Genomic DNA, 19,698 nt, shown 5'->3' on the forward strand with positions numbered 1-19,698 from the left:
TATCGTTGCCCCCCGACCACACTGACGGCCCGTGGGCCCACAAGCTCGACCATCTCCTGTAACTGCTGAGGTGCGGTATCCCACACTCCTGCAGAAACAGGACATCGGCTTTGACGTTGGCCAGGAAGGCCAGCGTTGAAACACATCGCGTAGCCGCTTTAATGCTACGTACATTTACGCTGGCAATTTTAAACCCCATTTTAACAGTTTGCGGGGTTACCAGTGTCCATTTTCTTCTGGTCTTGCTCCAGTGGGGTAGCTGCGTGCATCCCCGTGGTGACAGCAAACTGCTGGACCTTCCCAGGGCTGAGGTAGTTGTCCGGCTCCACGCTGGAGTCATTTCCCCGCTCTGGTGTCATCGTGTCGGACCCAGGGTCCTCATCGCCCCGTTCTCCATCTGACAGCAGGGCTGTCACTGGGACGCTGCTCCCAGTTCCCTGGAGCTGTGGGCCGGTGGGTACCCCTTGGTTCTCACCGGGTAGGGGGAGGCCTTCACCCATCCCCTCAGAGGGATCGTCTTTTCCTTCTTGGGCGGTGTTGCCCTCCTTTCTCCCCACGGCGCTCTGCCTCTTCCTCCGGAGGCGACCCTTCTTGCGCCCGTCCTCACCCTCGGAGGAGCTGCCTGTATCCTCCTCTTGGAGGTGTCTCTTCCCCCTTCGCTTGGTGGCTTTGGGGCCCTCGAGAGGTTTCCTTTTCCTGTTTTTAACGATAATCCACTGCTCTGCCTCCTTTGATCCCTCCTCTTCCATTTCCTCCGTCTGTCTTGCAGGAGCTTGGGTCGGCTGCTGCATCTCCCCGCTGTCTGCCGCCTGCTCCTCTACAACTTTCCCTTCCTTCTGGGTGCCTCCAGGTACCGTTCCTTTGCTGATTCGCGGTACCTCGTTAGACTTTGTTGGTCCGCGGCTCGTGTTGCCACCTCCGGCCATCTGTGCGTAGGTGGCGGCTCCTCGTCTTGGGCAGGCCTTGTACATGTGGCCCGCCTCTCCGCACAGGTTGCAGCTCTTTTCCTCCCGACAGTCCTTTGTCAAGTGACCCTCCTGTTTGCAGTTCCTGCAGATGGTCACTTTGCAATCCACCGCCACGTGTCCCGACTTCCCGCAGGTTCGGCACACTTTGGGCTGCCCTGCATATGTCATGTAGCCTCTGCTCCCTCCGATTGCGAAGCTCGAGGGTGGGTGGAGGATGTTCCCACTGTCATCGGCCCTCAGAGTTACCCTGACCTGCCGCTTGGCTTCTCCCTCAACTTGGACGTACCTTCCCAGGAAGGTCAGGACATCAGCTGCTGGAACGTAGGGGTTGTACATATGGATTGTAACAACCCGATTCCTCTGTGCAGGAAGCACACACAATGGGGTCGCTGACAAGATGGAAAACAGCGGCTCCCCTTCCTTCTCCTTGAAGACCTTCAGGAGCTGTTCGCACTGCTTCACGCTTCTGAAGGTCACATCGAAGTAGCCTGCCTCAGGGAAATCCTGCAGGCAGTACACGTCCGCTGCTGCAAGGCCGCAACACGCGGGATATAGGGAGCCGTATGAAGCACAAGTGAGCCTCATCTACTGATAGATCTGCTTTTTGTTTGTAAATCAGGGGAGAGCGCGAACGCAGTCCCCCACTACCACAAATTTTGCAGTCGAGTATCCCGCATTTGGGGACATCGCAGGCGTCAGCACACCCGAAGTGCAATGGGATAGCCTCGTCCTGGGAGAACCTTTTTTTTTTTTTTTAATTTCAAAAATATACTTTATTCATAAATGATTTGATGGTCTGTACATTGGATCATGCCATACATATGTCCATATTTACAAACACAGATTCGACTTTATTCTTGTCCTTTACAATCCTGTGCATTTTTTCAATCTTGTATATATACATATATTTGGCTGAGGCATCAGCAGAGCCCAAAAAAACGTCTGTATGGGCCCCCTGTTCTTCTTTCGGCAGGCCGATCTTACACGGTGGTCTTTCCCCACCGCGCCTTGGCGGCAGCTGCCCCAAGCTTCAGCGCGTCCCTCAACACGTAGTCTTGGACCTTGGAATGTGCCAGTCTGCAACACTCGGTCGGGGTCAACTCCTTCAGCTGGAAGATCAACAGGTTTCGGACCGCCCAGAGAGCGTCCTTCACCGAGTTGATGATCCTCCAGGCGCAGTTAATGTTCGTCTCGGTGTGAGTCCCGGGGAACAGGCCGTAGAGCACGGAGTCCCGCGTCACGGCGCTGCTCGGGACGAACCTCGACAAGCACCACTGCATTCCTCTCCAGACTTCCTCTGCATAGGCACATTCCAGAAGGAGGTGTGTGACAGTCTCGTCCCCCCCGCAGCCACTTCGAGGGCAGCGTGCGGTGCGGCAGAGAGTCCGGGCGTGCATAAAGGATCTCACAGGCAGAGCCCTTCTCACCACCAGCCAAGCCACGTCTTGGTGCTTGTTGGAAAGTTCTGGCGATGAGGCATTCTGCCAAATGGCTTTGACAGTCTGCTCAGGGAACCGCTCGACAGGATCCGCCCTCTCCTTTTCCCGAAGGGTCTCAAGGACGCTACGTGCTGACCACTTCCTGATGGACTTGTGGTCAAAGGTGTTTTTCCTCATAAATTTCTCCACGAAGGACAGGTGATACGGAACGGTCCAACTACTCGGAGCGTTCCGCGGCAGCGAGGCCAGGCCCATCCTTCGCAACACCGGGGACAGGTAGAACCTCAGTACGTAGTGACACTTGGTGTTTGCGTACCGGGGATCCACGCACAGCTTGATGCAGCCACACACAAAGGTGGCCATCAGGGTGAGGGTGGCATTGGGCGTGTTTTTTCCCCCATTGCACCGGTCTTTGTACATTGAGTCTCTTCGGACCCGGTCCATCTTTGATCTCCAAATGAATTGGAAGATGGCCCGGGTGACTGCGGCGGCACAGGTCCTGGGGATAGGCCAGACCTGTGCCACATATAGCAATACTGAGAGGACCTCACACCTGATGACCAGGTTTTTTCCCGCGATGGAGAGCGACCGTTGCCCCCATCTGCCTAGTTTCTGTCTCATCTTTCTGATCCGCTCCTCCCAGGTCTTGGCGCACGCCCCAGCCCCCCCGAACCAAATACCCAGCACCTTCAGGTGGTCAGTCCTGACGGTGAAGGGGATAGAGGATTGGTCGGCCCAGTTCCCGAAGAGCATGGCCTCGCTCTTGCCTCGGTTTACCTTGGCCCCCGAGGCCCGTTCGAACTGGTCGCAGATGCACACGAGTCTGTGCACGGACAGCGGATCCGAGCAGAAAACAGCGACGTCATCCATGTACAGGGAGGCCTTAACCTGCAGGCCCCCGCTGCCAGGAATAGTCACCCCTCTCAGGCTCGCATCCTTCCTGATGGATTCGGCAAATGGCTCTATGCAACACACAAACAAGGCGGGTGAGAGGGGGCATCCCTGCCTGACTCCAGATCTTACAGGGAAGCTATCTGATTCCCACCCATTGATCGTCCTGGGAGAACCACCTTGGTGATCATGGTATCTCCCCTGCCAGGTAAGTATGCTCAATATTCTCACTCGCTCAAACCCAACAACAGCCCATACCTCTCACACTCATACTAACTGCGTGTTCGAAAATCGGAAATACACCTCTCTTTGGTTCCCTGTCTGTGAAACAGCGCAATTTCTGACCTGGATCACGGAACATCCGGAAAGGCTCATGTTTCACTGAATATGACACTCACTGGGCGCCCTGAGAAGCTGCGCTAATTTGCATTTCGTCCTGAAACAAAGACGCTCCGCCCCTTCCCCGCCCACTTCAGACTGACTCCTCTTTCACCAAAACAAATCGCCAGAAATCGCTCATGTTCTTGAAGCTCTCTGTTACCAAACACTGTTTACAATGTGAGGTGAACGCGAATAAAAGCAATTTTTAAGCTTTGCTGGTGAAACTTAAAGGATATTTTGAAATCGCTTTTTCCTAATCCCTACAAATTGAACAAATCTTCTTTTGTGAAACTGCAGCTTTGCAATCTTCCCCCCTCTGTGTTCCACCATGCAAATCAATTCCTTCAGGAGACGTCACCGTTAAAATTAAAGGTGACAGGAACAAGTAAATATTTCTCAACGCTCTTTGGATGTGACATTAAACTGAGAGCACCACCTTTTCTGGATGTACATTCCACGTTTTCAACACCCTCTGTTGTTTCGAAAAACAGTCTCCTGTGATTCAAATGTAAATATTATTTTCATATGTGTCTTTGATTTGCTTGCTTACTGATACTAATAATGACACGTGGTTATTATGGTTGAAGTACAAGATTAGATTCCCGACAGTGTGGAAACAGGCCCTTCAGCCCAACAAGTCCACACAGAGCCTTGGAACAGTAATCAACCCAGAACCATTTCCCCTCTGATGCACCCAATACTTCAGGCGATTTTAGCACGGCTAACTCACTTAACCTGCACACCTTTGGACTGTGGGAGGAAACCCACACAGACATGGGGAGAATGTGCAAACTACGCACAGTCGCCCGAGGCTGGAATCAAACCTGTGGCCCTGGTGCTGTGAGGCAGCGGTGCTAACCACTGAGCCGCCGTGCTACTCCCATGTAGGGCCTCTATAAAACCCACCTGTCCTTCTCATTTCCAGAGCAACTTTACAGTTCTTTAATGCCTGTGCCCTCTGTCTTTGAGAACGCAAGATAATTTTTAATTTTTAAAATTATCCTTTGTTCATTAAAATGTCTTTACACATATATGGTGGCTCAGTGGTTAGCACGGCTGCCTCACAGCACCAGAGACCCTGGTTCAAATCCAGCCTCGGACAAGGCATCTCTTATTTGTGCAAGATTGCATTTTCAGAGGGTGATAAAGAGGTTTATACTACCCTGATTATAGTGGGACAAACTGAAGATCAGGCTGTTCTTCCTGCTCCCAAGGTTTCTGATTCTTGGTGCTAATGTTCTCTCTGGAGTGTGTGAGGGAACCCGTCTGATCGGAGTTGTTTTATTTCACAGGAGGCTGGAAGAACACAGCAAGCCACGCAGCATCAGGAGGTGGAGAAGACAATATTTTGGGTCTAACCCTTCATCAAGACTGGGCTTTGAACTAGTTATCTGGGTCACCTCCGAGTGCTGTTTGGTGTAAGAATGTAATTAGCATAAATTAGTTACTTGATGTTAATTGACATTCTATCTCGGGAAGACTGTTACAAAAGACAGCATTGGATATTGTAATTTCCCTATTGACTGAGCGGACCCGAGGAGTCGAACTGTCTCAATAGCAGTTCGACTGAAACTCAGATCTACTGTTCCACCCGAAACCTTGCAGCATTGTCCTGTCAACACCGATCCAATCAATCAAGTTGAATGGCCTGTATATCTGTCTGACTTGATCCAAGTGAATGCTGCAAGCTTCCTGCCTTCATACCACAGTTCCCACTGTCCTATTAAAACCTATTCCATATCATCAATCAGGGTAACAGGTGTGCATACCTGTTGGTCTGGCCTGATCCAACCTCAGTTATCCAGTTTTCCCAGCAGGCCATTCAATTGGCCAATGCTGTTTTCAGAATCCCAAAAGAGCTGTATTTTCTTTAAAAAGGGACAAGATAGCAGACGATGACATATCCCTCCCAGATCGTCTCAACACCATCTATGCTCGCTTTGAGCAGAATTTCGGTGGAGAGGTAACACCTATTCTGACCAGTCCTAATGAACCTATCCCAACAGTCACTGCATCAGAGGTCAGATCAGTTTTCCTTCGTGTGAATCCAAAGAGAGCGATGGGACCAGATGGAGTACCAGGCCGACATCTTCCAGCTCTCCCTGCAGCCAGCCACTCTCACTGCCTGCTTCAAGAGGGCCAACATCATCCCTGTGCCTAAGAAGGCTCGTGCAGCATGTCTCAATGACTACTGCCCTGTGGCCCGAACCTTGGTGGTCAGGAAATGCTTTGAAAGGCTGGTCATTGCATTAGTCAACACCAGCCTCCCCACTACTCTTTGACCCACTCTGATTTGCCTATTGGACCAACAGATCCACGTCAGGTGCCACATCACTTGCCCTTCACTCCTCCCTCGAACATCTTGACACCAAGAACAGCTATGTAAGAGTCCTGCTCATTGACTACAGTTCAGCCTTCAACACTATTATTCCCTCGAGACTGATTACTAAACTTAGTGATCTCAGACTGAGCCCCACTCTCTGCAACTGGATCCTCAGTTTCCTGATCCACAGGCCACAATCAGTGAAGACTGGGGACAATATTTCATCTTCACCAACATTCAACACTGGATCCCCCCAGGGGTGCGTACTCAGTCCCCTACTGTACTCACTGTATACCCATGGCTGCATCACCAAATACCAGAGTAATGCCATTTACATATTTGCTGATCACATCACCACAGTCGATTGAATCTCAGTTGGCGACAAAATTGGTCACAGATGGGGAGGTGGAAGACCTTGAAAAATGGTGCCCTGAGAACAACCTAGCTCTCAATGCCGGCAAAACCAAGGAACTCATTATTGACTTTCGGTGGGATGTTACTCATGCCTCCCCCCCCTACACATTATCAGCACAGAGGTGGTACGAGTGGAGAGTGTCAAGCTCCTGGGAGTGGTCATCCACAACAAGTTTTCTTGGACACTTCATATGAATGCACTGGTTACAAAGGCCCAACAATGTCTCTTCCTTCTCAGGCAGCTGAGGGAATTGGGCATGACGGAAAATACCCTTGCCATCTTTTATTGGTGCACCATCGAGAGCATTCTGTCTGAATGTATCACCACCTGGTATGGCATGTACCATTCAAGATCGGAGACAGTTACAGAGTGTGGTGAACTCCGCCGGACAATCACAAAGGCCAACCTCCCATCTGTAGAATCCATCTACCAGACCCACTGTCAAGGAAAGGCCGCCAGCATTCTCAAAGATCCATCCCACCCTGGCAAGGTTTTGCTCCAACCTCTGACCTGGGTGTGTGTAACACTAATGCTCCTGCTAAGAGCCTGAACATAATCTAGCAGGGCTTTCCAATCCAGCCTTTCTCTGTTCTGACTGGCTGGGACAGGACTGGCCGCCAGCTTCGAATTGGGCTATATTTAAAATGTCAGGTTCGCTTACCCTGTTCAGAGACAAAGGAGCTGTCGACTAATATTGACAAACTTTTTTTTAATTTCAAAAATATACTTTATTCATAAAATATTTTGATGATCTGTACAATTAGTCCTGCCATACATCCGTAAATATTCCATTTCTTGGTAGACAGAGACAGAGTAATCATTCATATATACAGCTCTGTGCCATTACATATTTAGCTGAGGCACCAGCAGAGCCCAATGACTGCATGGGCCCCCTGTTCTTCTTTAGGCAGGCAGATGGTACATGGTGGTCTTTCCCCTCCGCGCCTTGGCTGCAGCTGCCCCAAACTTCAGCGTGTCCCTCAACACGTAGTCCTGGACCTTGGAATGTGCCAGTCTGCAACACTCAGTCGGGGTCAACTCCTTCAGCTGGAAGATCAACAGGTTTCGGACCGCCCAGAGAGCGTCCTTCACCAAGTTGATGATCCTCCAGGCGCAGTTAATGTTTGTCTTGGTGTGAGTCCCGGGGAACAGGCCGTAGAGCACGGAGTCCCGCGTCACGGCGCTGCTCGGGGCAAACCTCAACAAACCCCACTGCATTCCTCTCCAGACTTCGTCTGCATCGGCACATTCCAGAAGGAGGTGTGTGACAGTCTCGCCCCCCCGCAGCCGATTTGAGGGCAGCGTGCGGTGCGGCAGAGAGTCCGGGCGTGCATAAAGGATCTCACAGGCGGCAGAGCCCTTCTCACCACCAGCCAAGCCATGTCTTGGTGCTTGTTGGAAAGTTCTGGCGATGAGGCATTCTGCCAAATGGCTTTGACAGTCTGCTCAGGGAACCGCTCGATAGGATCTGCCCTCTCCTTTTCCCGAAGGGTATCAAGGACACTACGTGCTGACCACTTCCTGATGGACTTGTGGTCAAAGGTGTTTTTCTTCATAAACTTCTCCACGATGGACAGGTGATACGGAACGGTCCAACTACTCGGAGCGTTCCGCGGCAGCGAGGCCAGGCCCATCCTTCGCAACACCGGGGACAGGTAGAACCTCAGTACATAGTGACACTTGGTGTTTGCGTACCGGGGATCCACGCACAGCTTGATGCAGCCACACACAAAGGTGGCCATCAGGGTGAGGGTGGCATTGGGTGTATTTTTTTCCCCGTTGCCCAGATCTTTATACAGCGAGTCCCTTCAGACCCAGTCCATCTTTGATCTCCATATAAACTGGAAGATGGCCCGGGTGACTGCAGTGGCACAGGTTCTGGGAATAGGCCAGACCTGTGCCACGTATAACAGCAATGACAGTGCCTCCCACCTGATAACCTGGTTTTGTTCCCATGATGGAGAGAGACCGTAGCTTCCATCTGCCCAGTTTCTGCCTCACTTTGCTGATACGCTCCTCCCAAGACTTGGCGCATGCCCCAGCCACTCCGAACCAAATACCCAGCACCTTCAGGCGGTCGGCCCTGATGATGAAGGGGATCGAGGATTGGTCGGTCCAGTTCCCAAAGAGCATGGCCTCGCTCTTGCCTCGGTTTACCTTGGCCCCCGAGGCCCGGTCGAACTGGTCACATATGCACATGAGCCTGCGCACGGACAGCGGATCCGAGTAGAAAACAGCGACTTCTTCCATGTACAGGGAGGCCTTAACCTGCAGGCCCCCGTTGCCAGGAATACTCACCCCTCTCAGGCTCGCATCCTTCCTGATGGACTCGGCAAATGGCTCTATGCAGCACACAAACAAGGCAGGAGAGAGAGGGCAGCACTGCCTGACTCCAGATCTGACTGGGAAGCTATCTGATTCCCACCCATTGATTGAGACTGCGCTGACAATGTTGGTGTAGAGCAGTCTGATCCAATTGCAGATTCCCTCCCCAAAGCCCATTTTTGAGAGAACATCTCTCCTATTCCTGTGTGATATCCTGTCAAAGGCTTTCTCCTGGTCCAGGCTGATCAGGCAGATGTCTAACCCTTGGTCCTGCACGTAGGCGATCGTATCCCTGAGGAGTGCGAGACCCTCAGCGATCTTCCTACCCAGTACATCACAGGTTTGGTCAGGGTGAATCACCGACCCTAGGGCAGACCTGACCCGGTTGGCGATGACCTTTGACAGAACTTTGTAATCCGCATTCAACAGTGAAATAGGTCTCCAATTTTTGAGTTCCTCCCTCTCTCCCTTCCGCTTGTAGATGAGGGTGATGATGCCTTTCCTCATGGATTCACTCATGGTACCTGCCTGAAGCATACTGACATACACCTCCAGCAGGTCCTGGCCGATCAAGTCTCACAGAGCGGGATAGAGCTCGATCTGTAAGCCGTCAGTTCCGGGAGTTTTAATCTTTTCGAAGGACTCAAGGGCTTTGGTCAGCTCGTCCAGAGATAGCGGCTGGTCCAGCCTGTCCTGTTTTCTGTCGTCTAAGACCTCTGTGATAGAGGGCAGGAACGACTGGGAGGCCGCGCTGTCGGTCGGCTTCGCGTCATACAGACTGGCATAGAAGGATTTACTGATCCTCATGACGTCAGCCTGAGATGACGTTATCGAGCCATCTTCTTCCTTCAGGCTGCTGAGCACGGAACTGCAGAGAAATTACCCAATAAAGCAGATAGCACACAACCAGATCGGGTGAAACTGACAAGCTATTTAGTCCAAGTGATTAAGATTAAAGGTGCCAGGTACAAGCAAAGATTTCTCAACATTGTTTGGATGTGAGCTTAAACTGAGAGCACCATCTTCTCTGGCTGAACATTCCACGTTTTCAACACCCTTTGTTGCTTTGAAAAACAGTCGCCTGTGATTCCAATGTAAACATTTCCACATGGCTTTGATTTACGGGACTTGCTTACTTACACTAATAACAGAACGTGTTTTATCAATGAGATGTGCTTATGATCGTTGAAACACAAGATAGATATCTGATTAGATTAGATTCCCTAGAGTGTGGAAACAGGCCTTTCGGCCCCAACATGGCCATACTGACCCTGTGGGAGAAATTAGCCCAATAAGGCAGAGAGCACACAAACCAGATCGGGTGAAACTGACAAGCTGTTTATTACAAGCGATATCGTTGGAAGAGAAACTGACGAGTCTGACACAGAACTGACAGTCTGTACAGGGAGATCAAGGGTTCCCTTTCTCGAGCTGAGGATGAAGCCAGGTTTTATAGGAATCTTGTACAAAAAGATGAATGAAAATGGGGAAAGATACAATGCATCTGGAAATGGAGTAATCTAGTTACAATGATGATAATTGAAAAACAGTTATCGGATGAATGTCCTGAATCTCGATACAATGCAACATCCTGACAGTATCAATGGGATCAGGAGATTCCAGCTCTTTGCAGGTTGGTGAGAATGTCTCTTCTGAAACAGTAAGGGGCTTCCATTGTTCCTGTCCTGGGAGCAATGTCCTTGGTGGTGTCTCTCCATCTGACCTGATCTTTGTGGGGCTTTGGTATTGCTGTGTTATGAGACTGCCCTCGGGGTTGTGGGAGGTTCGCAATCTGCTTTGAGAGCACAAGATTTCTTTTAGTTTTAAAATTTATACTTTATTCATAGAAATGTCTTTCCAGAGATGTGTTTTCTCACAAGTGCAGGGTACAGGAGCAGATCAAAGAAACTATTACATATTGGAGTTTTACTCTAATCAACAAACAAAAGGCATCTCTTAGATTAAATTATTTACAGTATTAACACAGGCCCTTCGGCCCAACAAGTCCACACCGACCCTCTGAAGAGCAACCCACCCAGACCCATTCCCCTACATTTACCCCTTCACCTAACACTGGGGGCAATCTAGCATGGCCAATTCACCTAACCTGCACATCTTTGGACTGTGGGAGGAAACCGGAGCACCCGGAGGAAACCCACGCAGACACGGGGAGAATGTGAAAACTCCACACAGACAGTCACATGAGGCAGGAACTGAACCGGGATCTCTGGCGCTGTGAGGCAGCAGTGCTAACTACTGCACCACCGTGTCACCCACAAGATTGCATTTACAGAATATGATAAAGAGGTCTCTATTACACCGATCATAGCGGGTCAAACTGAAGTTCAGGCTGTTCTTCCTGCTCCCAAAGAAGAGTTGAAGCATAGACTATTTCTAAATGGGGAGAACATTTGAAAACCTGAAGTGCAAAGAGACTTGGGAGTTCTAGTCCAGCATTCTCTCAAGGTCAAACTTGTAGGTTGAGTCAGTAGTTTTGAAGGCAAATGCAATGTCGGCATTTACTTTGAGACAAATAAATAACAAAGAAATTTACTCGAACAGGACCTTCAGCTCTCTAAGCCTCTGTCGATTCAGCTTCTCTGTTTAAACCTGCCACCTATTTTCAAAAGCTCTGTGTTGTTTTGTTCCCTCCCCATACATGTATCGACCTGGATACATCTTCAATGACGTTGTTTTTCTAGCCCCTACCACCTCCACTAATAATGTGTTCCAGGAACCCCCAACTGTCTGCCTGATGAACTTTCCACATATCTCCCCTAAACTTTGCCCCTCTCACTTTGAACATGTGACCCCGAGTGATTGAATCCTCCGCTCGGGGGAAAAGCTTCTTGCTGTCCATCCTGTGTCTACTTCTCATGGTTTTTTAGGCCTCAATCAGGGCCCTCCTCAACCTCTATCTTTTCAATGAAAATAATCCTAATCCATTTAAACCTCTCTTCATAGTTAGCCATGGTCCACATTCTTTCGGGAATGTTGGGACCAGAATGTAGAATTCCTAATGTGGCTGAACCAAAGTCTGAAACAACTGTAACATGACCTGCCAACTCTTGTACTCAATACCCCGTCTGATGAAGGAAAGCATGCTGTATGCCTTTTTGACCACTCTACTGATGTACGTTGCCACCTTCAGGGAACAATGCACCTGAACACCAAGATCTCTCTGTACATCAATTTTCCCCAGGACTTTTCCATTTATTCCATAGTTCTCTCTGGAATTTGATCTTCCAAGATCCATCACCTCGCATTTGTCCGGAGTGAACACCATCTGCCATTTCTCTGCCCAACTCACCAATCTGTCTGTATTCTGCGGTATTCTCTGACAGACCCCTTCACTATCTGCTACTCCACCAATCAAAGTTTCATCTGCAAACTTTCCCATGAAGCAACCCACACGTTCCTGCAAATGATTTATGTACATCACAAGTAACAGTGATCCCAGCACGGATCCCTGTGGGACACCATTGGTCACAGGTCTCCATTTTGAGAAGCTCCCCTCCACTAATACTCTGTGTCTGCTGTTGCCCAACCTGTTCTCTATCCATCTAGCTAGAACAGCCTGGACCCCGTGCGACTTCACCTTCTCCATCAGTTTACCATAGGGGACCCTATCAAATGCCTTACCAAAGTACATGTACATGACATCTATGTCCCTTCCCTCATTAATCAACTAGGACTTGAATATAAAAGCAGAGATGTACTTCTGAGGCTCTATAAAGCTCTGGTCATAGAGTCATGGAGATATACAGCATGGAAACAGACCCTTCAGTCAAACCCATCCATGCCGACCAGATATCCTAACCTAATCTCGCCCATTAGCCAGCACTTGGCCATATCCCTCCAAACCTTTCCTATTCATATACCCATCCAGGTTCCTTTTCAATGCTGTAATTGTACCAGCCTCCACCACTTCCTCTGGCAGCTCATTCCATACACGTACCACACTCTGCGTGAAAAAGTTGTCCCTTAGTTCCCTTTCAGATCTTTCACTTCTCACCCTGAACGTATGCCCTCTCGGTCTGGACTCACCCACCCGAGGGAAAAGATCTGTCAATCAAAAGTTGGCGTGGAGGCAGAGTGGAAGAGTCAGATATCGCACAGATCCGTGGTCAGAGGGGACTCCATAGTGAGAGGAACTGACTGGGGTTTTTGTGGCAGCAGGCAGGACTTAAGGATGGTGTGTTGCCTTCCTGGTGCCAGGGTTAAAGACATCACAGACAGAGTGCAGGAAATCCTCAAGGACGAAGGTGCAGGTCACAGACATCACTGTAATTTCGAAACGCGATGACATTCGTGGTGTAGGATTGCCATCAGCTGGCAGTCACCGGTACTGCAGGCAAGTATCATTCATGAGTGATCATAGCCCAAAAGTAAAATATTGCAGATACTCAACATCGAAATAAAATCAGAAAAGGTTTACAATTGCTCAGCAGATCAAGTAGCATCTTTGAACAGAGATAACTTTGCAGATCTGTGGCCTTTTGCCAAATTGTGAAAAGGTGAAAAATAGATCTGATTTGAAATATGACACAGACGGGGAAAGGTGAGAAAAGTAACAACCAGAAAGGGGAGGATTTGTGATGTGGTGGAAGGATCCGTTCCAGTGCAGCCTCCCCCATTGGATTGTGGGATTAACCCAACTGTTGGTCTCTCGCACCATTCCCACTGCAGTGTGCAGGCTCCTCCCGCGAATCCGAGCGATATTCCCAAACAATGGACCATCTGAAAGTAGTTGTCTTTCTCCTGAGTTTTTTCCTGCAGGTTTCCCTCTTGCTGTCCTCTTGAGGTCGAACCTTTTGGCACATTGACCCTGCATCGTGGCAGAGAAGTTTAGTATCTGCACTGTTACCCCAAAAGGACATCAGACAAACTCGATGAGAACAGAAATTGCTGGAAAAGCTCAGCAGGTCTGGCGGCATCTCTTTGGATTGTGGGAGGAGACTGGAGAATTTCCCGGATGCTGTCAGACCTGCTGAGCATTTTCCAACACTTTCTGTTTTCGTTCCGATTTCCACCATTCCCAGTTCTTTCGGTTTTTATGAAAGTCCATCTGAGTCTGGAACAGGACAGGAAACAGCTGCTGGTCCGTAAAGTTTATCCTTCCCAACTGCTCCATCCTGTCTATCACAATGTATTATCTCTCCCCGCCCCAACACCTAAAGCCACGTGATCTCCTCCTGTTGGATAAATTGTTCATTTTAAATCTGAAAGAGATGCAGTTTTTGGGTCAAAGATGTTACAGGATTCGGGCTAAAGTCAGGAACATGGACCTGGGACAAGCTCAGCCATGATCTCATTGAATGGTAGAACAGACCCAAGGGGCCGAATGGCCTATTCCTGTTCCTGTGCCCCTGTCATGGGGAGATGGCGGTGCAGTGGGAACCTCACTAGACCAAGAATTCCCGGATGGACACGGGTCCCAATCCATCACGGTGCCTGTTAGAACTTCAATGCAATGTCTCAGTCTGGAATGGAAAGTGATTCCCATTAAAGTGGCCCAATGTTGGAAAGCCCCCTCACTATCCCCCGCCCCCCCAATTAGTGTCAGTGCTGCCCTTTAGGGAAAGCAATCTGCCCCCCTCACAGGCAGGGCGGGGCCGAGAGGGGGCGCTCGCGGGCGGTGAATTCCAATGCAGGGAAATGTGAGGTCATGTATTTTGGTTGAAGAAACATGGAGAGACAATACAGGCTTAATGGTACAACTCTGAGGGGAGTACAGGAGCAGGGGACTGAGGGGTTTACGTACATGGTTCTCTGAAGGTGGCCAGGCAAGTCGAAACAGTTCTTAAGAACCCATATTATTATTATGGGATTCTTGGGTTTATAGACACAGGCATGGAGTATTGAAGCAAGGATGTGATGCTACACCTCTACAAAACATTGGTCAAACCACGTTGGGGTATTGTGTTCAATTCAATTCTGGACACCTTACTTCGGGAAGGCTGTTAAAACCTTGGAGGGAGTGCAAAGGAGATTGATGAGAATGATACCAGGCATGAGGGATTTTAGACATGAGGAAAGATTAGAGAGATTGGGCTCCTTCTCTTTGGAACAGTGAAGATGAAGAGAGGACCTCATTCAGATGTTCAAAATTATCAGCAATTTTGACAGGGGGAAGACAGATAATCTGTTTTCACTCGTTGGTGTGTCAGTAAGTAGAGCCCCACAATTTCAAGATTGTCATCAAGAAAGTTTGGAGTGAGATGGGGGAAACTTCTTTCCCCAGAGAGTTGTTCGGATTTGGAATGTGCTGCTTCAGGGAGTGGTGAAGGCAGAATCAATAGGAGGTTTCATGAAATCTGGAAATCGAGCTTAAAGGGATGGATTTAGAGACAAGATCAAGAATGGGACAAGCTGGGTCACTCTTTCAGGGGCCAGGACAGACATGATGGGTCAAATAGCCTCTTTCTGGACCGAAATAGTCTATGATTTGATATGAAAGTGGGGGTCAGACTTGATGGGCTGAATGGTCCTATCTGCTACTTGATCAATGAATCTATTGATCCGTTGGATATGAACGGGTGATCAAGTCTTTGCTCAACTACAGCAGTGAGAGGGAATGAGTTTGATCGAAATGCTGGAATGACAGGGACCAGTGAGTGCAGGACAACTCAGGGCCTGGCTGGGGCAGAATCAGAAAGCAGACTGTTGTTTAAATAGGCCGAGGCTCCAATAAAGTACAGCATTGAGGAGTCTGAGAGGACATGTGCATGAATTGGAGAGAGTTAGCATCCAGCTTCAGCAAGGAGCAGAATTTTAGCCTTTGTTGTTAGGGTCAGTTTTGGGGTTTAAGAGTAGGGCTACCTTGTAGAGCGTGTTTATGAGGCTACATCTGGAGTATTATCTATAGTATTGATCCCTGTGCTGAAGGATGTAAATGCATTGGAATGGTTCACAGAAGGTCTACCAGACTAATAGCTGGAATGAGTGGATTATCGTCTGAAGAAACATTGAGCAGACTAGGTTTGTAGCCACGGGAGGGTAGAAGAAAAGAGATGAGTTGATTGAAAGATCCTAAAGCACCTTCAAAGGTTGGGTGTGGGATTGATGTTTCCACTTGTGGGAGAATCTAGAACTAGGAGTCACTCAATAAAAATCAGAGTCATCCATTTGAATCAGAGTTGAGATGAAATGTTTCCTCTCAGAGGGATGTGAACCTTTGGAAATCTCTCCTTGAAAAAACAGCTGGAAGCAGAGCCCTTCAATGGTGTGAAGGCAAAGGCTGATTGATTCTTGTTCAGCGAGGGAGTGGAAGGTTATCGTGGGTAGACAGGGACATGGATGAGAGGATAGAATCAGAACAGTCATGATCTTAAGAGAAACAGAAACAAAATAGGAGTAGGCCATTTGGCCCTTTCAGCCTGCTCCACCATTCAATATGATCATGGCTGCTCATCCAACTCAGTCTCCTGTTCCCAGATCTTCCCCATACCCTTTGATCCAGATGCAGTTTAAGATTCTGAACTGATCTCAGTGAAGATGTATCTCTGAGCAGGAGAGACGAGGACTCAAGGGCACAGCACTAAGAGATGACCCTTTAGCACTGATTAGGGGGAATTTCTTCAACCACAGAGTGGTGGCTCTGGGGAACTCATTGCCTCAGAAGGCTGTGGGGACCAAGTCATTGAGGGAGATAAATTCTTGATTAGTAATGGGGATCAAAGGTTACGGGAGAAAGCAGGAGAATGAGGTTCAGAAATGTATCAGGAGAAAGTGAGGACTGCAGATGCTGAAGTTCAGAGCTGAAAAATGTGTTGCTGGAAAAGCGCAGCAGGTCAGGCAGCATCCGAGGAGCAGGAGAATCGACATTTCAGGCAAGAGCCCTTCTTCAGGAAGGGATTGCTTCCTGAAGGGCTTATGCCCGAAACGTCGATTCTCCTGCTCCTGCTGCCTGACCTGCTGCGCTTTTCCAGCAACACTTTTTCCGGCTCAGAAATGTCTCAGCTGTGATCGAAAGGTGGAGCAGACACAATGGGTTGAATGGCCTAATTCTGCTCCTATACCTTAAGGTCTTATTATCCCATGAGCCCTAAGAATTATATCTAACTCCTTAGAATCACAGAGTCAGAGAGATGTACAGCACAGAAACAGAACCTTCAGTCCAACTCAACCATGCTGACCGGATATCCGAACCTAATCTAGTCCCATTTGCCAGCACTTGGCCCTTATCCCTCTAAACCCTTCCTATTCATATATCCATCCAGATGCCTTTTAAATGTTCGAATTGCAGTAGCCTCCACTGCTTCCTCTGGCAGCTCATTCCATACACATATCATGTGGGCGGCACGGTGGCACAGTGGTTAGTACTGCTGCCTCACAGCGCCAGAGACCTGGGTTCAATTCCCGCCTCAGGCGACTGTGTGGAGCTTGCACATTCTCCCCGTGTCTGCGTGGGTTTGCTCCGGTTTCCTCCCACAGTCCAAAGATGTGCAGGACAGGTGAATTGGCCATGCTAAATTGCCTGTAGTGTTAGGTAAGGGGTAGATGTAGGGGTATGGGTGGGTTGCGCTTCGGCGGGGCGGTGTGGACTTGTTGGGCCGAAGGGCCTGTTTCCACACTGTAAGTAATCTAATCTAATCCAGAAAAAAACCCTCTGTGTAAAAATATTGCCCCTTATGTCCCTTTTATATCTTTCCCCACTCCCCCTAAACCTCCTCCCTCTAGTTCTGGACTCCCCCAATAAAGAGAAAACAGTCTGTCTATTTATCCTATCCATGCCCCTCATGATTTTGTAAACCTCTATAACATCACCCCTCAGACTCCGACGCTCCAGGAAAAACAGCCCCAGCTTATTCAGCCTCTCCCTAGAGCTCAAACCTCCCAACCATGGCAATATCCTTACAAATCTTTTCTGAACCCTTTCAAGTTTCACAACATCCTTCAATAGGAAGGAGACCAGAATTGCATGAAATATTCCAAAATGGCTGAACCAATGTCCTGTACAGCAGCAACATGACCTCCCAACTCCTATACTCAATGCTCTGACCAACAAATGAAAGCAAACTAACTGCCTTCTTCACTATCCTATACACCTGCGACTCTACTTTCAAGGAGCTATGAGCCTACACTCTAAGGTCTCTTTGTTCAGCAACACTTCTCAGGACCTTACCATGAAGTATATCAATCCTGCTCTGATTTCTCTCCCAAATTGCAGCACCTCGCATTTATCTAAATTAAACTCCATCACACTGCCTCTCCTTGTCTTCTACCTTCGAGCCAGTTCTGTATCCAAATGGCTAGTTCTCCTGCAATGTTTTGGCCTCAGCCACTTCCAGTGGTCGTGAATTCCACAGCCTCCCCATTCTCTGTGTGAAGGCATTTCCCCTCTTCTCAGTCCTCAGTGTATACGAGAAAATGATCTGATTCAGTATGTGGATGTACCTACCAGAGAAGGTGCAAAACTTGACCCACTCCTGGGAAATAAGGCAGGGCAAGTGACTGAGGTGTCAGTGGTGGAGCACTTTGGGGCCAGCGACCATAATTCTATTTGTTTTAAAATAGTGATGGGAAAGAGTAGACTCGATCTAAAAGTTAAAGTTCTAAATTACAGGAAGGCCAATTTTGATGGTATTAGGCAAGACCTTTCAAAAGTTGATTGGGAGCAGATGTTCACGATAAAGGGACGGCTGGAAAATGGGAAGCCTTCAAAAATGAGATGTGAGAATCCAGAGAAAGTATGTTCCAGTCAGGCTGGTAGGGAATGCTGGATGACTCGAGAAATTGAGGTTCTGGTCAGGAATAAGAAGGAAGCATATGTCAGGTAAAGACAGCAGGGATTGAGTGAATTCTTAGTCGATTATAAGTCAGTCGGAGTATAATTAAGAAGGAAATCAGGAGGGCAAAAAGGGGACATGAGATAACTTTGTAACTAGGGTTAAGGAGAATCCAAAGGGATTTTACAAATACAATAAGGACAAAAGGGAAACTCAGGAGAATAAGGCCCTAAAAGATCAGTCAGGCAGCCTATGTATGGAACCGCTGGAGTTGGGGGTTATAATAAATGAAAAGTTTGCATCAGTGTTTACTGCGGAGAAGAACATGGAAGATATAGAATATGGTAAAACAGATGGTGACATCTTGAAAAATGTCCATATTACGGAGGAGGAAGTGTGGGATGTCTTAAAATGCATGAAGGTGGATAAATCCCTGGGACCTAATCAGGTGTAACTGAGAACTCTGTGGGAAGCTAGGCAAGTGATTGCTGGGCCCCTTGCTGAGATATTTGGATCGGCAATAGCCACAAGTGAGGCGCCGGAGGACTGGAGGTTGGCGAACATGGTGTCACTGTTTAAGAATGGTGTTAAGGAAAACCCAGGGAAATACAGACCAATGAACCCGATGTCAGTGCTGAGCAAGTTATTGGGGGAATTCCTGAGGGCCTTTATTGGTCAGAACATTGAGTACAGAAGTTCGGAGGTCATGTTGCGGCTGTACAGGACATTGATTTGGCCATTGTTAGAATATTGTGTGCAATTCGAGTCTCCTTCCTGTCAGAAAGATGTTGTGAAACTTGAAAGGGTTCAGAAAAGATTTACAAGGATGTTGCCAGGATTGGAGTTTTGGGCAAGAGGGAGAGGTTGAACAGGCTAGGGCTCTTTTCTCTGGATCGTCGGAGGCTGAGGGGTGACCTTATAGAGGTTTACTAAATCATGAGGGGCAATGGATTGGATAAATAGACAAAGTCTTTTCCCTGGGGTGGGAGAGTCCAGAATTAGAGAGCATAGGTTAAGGGTGAGAGGGGAAAAATATAAAAGGGACGTTATGGGCAACTTTTTCACACAGAGGATGATACGTGTGTGGAATGAGCTGCCAGAGGATGTGGTGGAGGCTGGTACAATTACAGCATTTAAAAGGCATTTGGATGGGTGTGTGAATAGGAAGGTTCTGGAGGGATATGGGCCGGGTGCTGGCAGGTGAGACTAGATTGGGTTGGGATAT

At 48.6% G+C, this 19,698-nt stretch overlaps 1 long non-coding RNA gene and 1 pseudogene across 2 annotated transcripts in view; both read right to left on the minus strand.

The window, feature by feature from the left end:
* Positions 1-1,584: 1,584 nt before the first annotated feature.
* LOC140455816 (U1 spliceosomal RNA) lies at positions 1,585-1,738 on the minus strand (annotated as a pseudogene).
* Positions 1,739-10,064: 8,326 nt separating this feature from the next.
* Positions 10,065-19,698, minus strand: part of LOC140455229 (uncharacterized) — a 36,921-nt gene continuing 27,287 nt past the window's right edge. Inside the window, exons 1-2 of one of the 2 annotated variants that reach the window (XR_011952800.1) lie at positions 12,790-12,815; positions 10,065-10,534 (exon numbers count right to left, since the gene is read on the minus strand). This is a non-coding gene — a long non-coding RNA (uncharacterized lncRNA). Of the gene's footprint in view, positions 10,535-12,789; positions 12,816-19,698 lie in introns of those variants that run through there. The other variant, XR_011952801.1, reaches the window with a different exon arrangement.

The sequence above is a fragment of the Chiloscyllium punctatum genome, chromosome 30 (genome assembly GCF_047496795.1).
Source record: "Chiloscyllium punctatum isolate Juve2018m chromosome 30, sChiPun1.3, whole genome shotgun sequence".
Classification (NCBI taxonomy): Eukaryota; Metazoa; Chordata; class Chondrichthyes; order Orectolobiformes; family Hemiscylliidae; genus Chiloscyllium; species Chiloscyllium punctatum.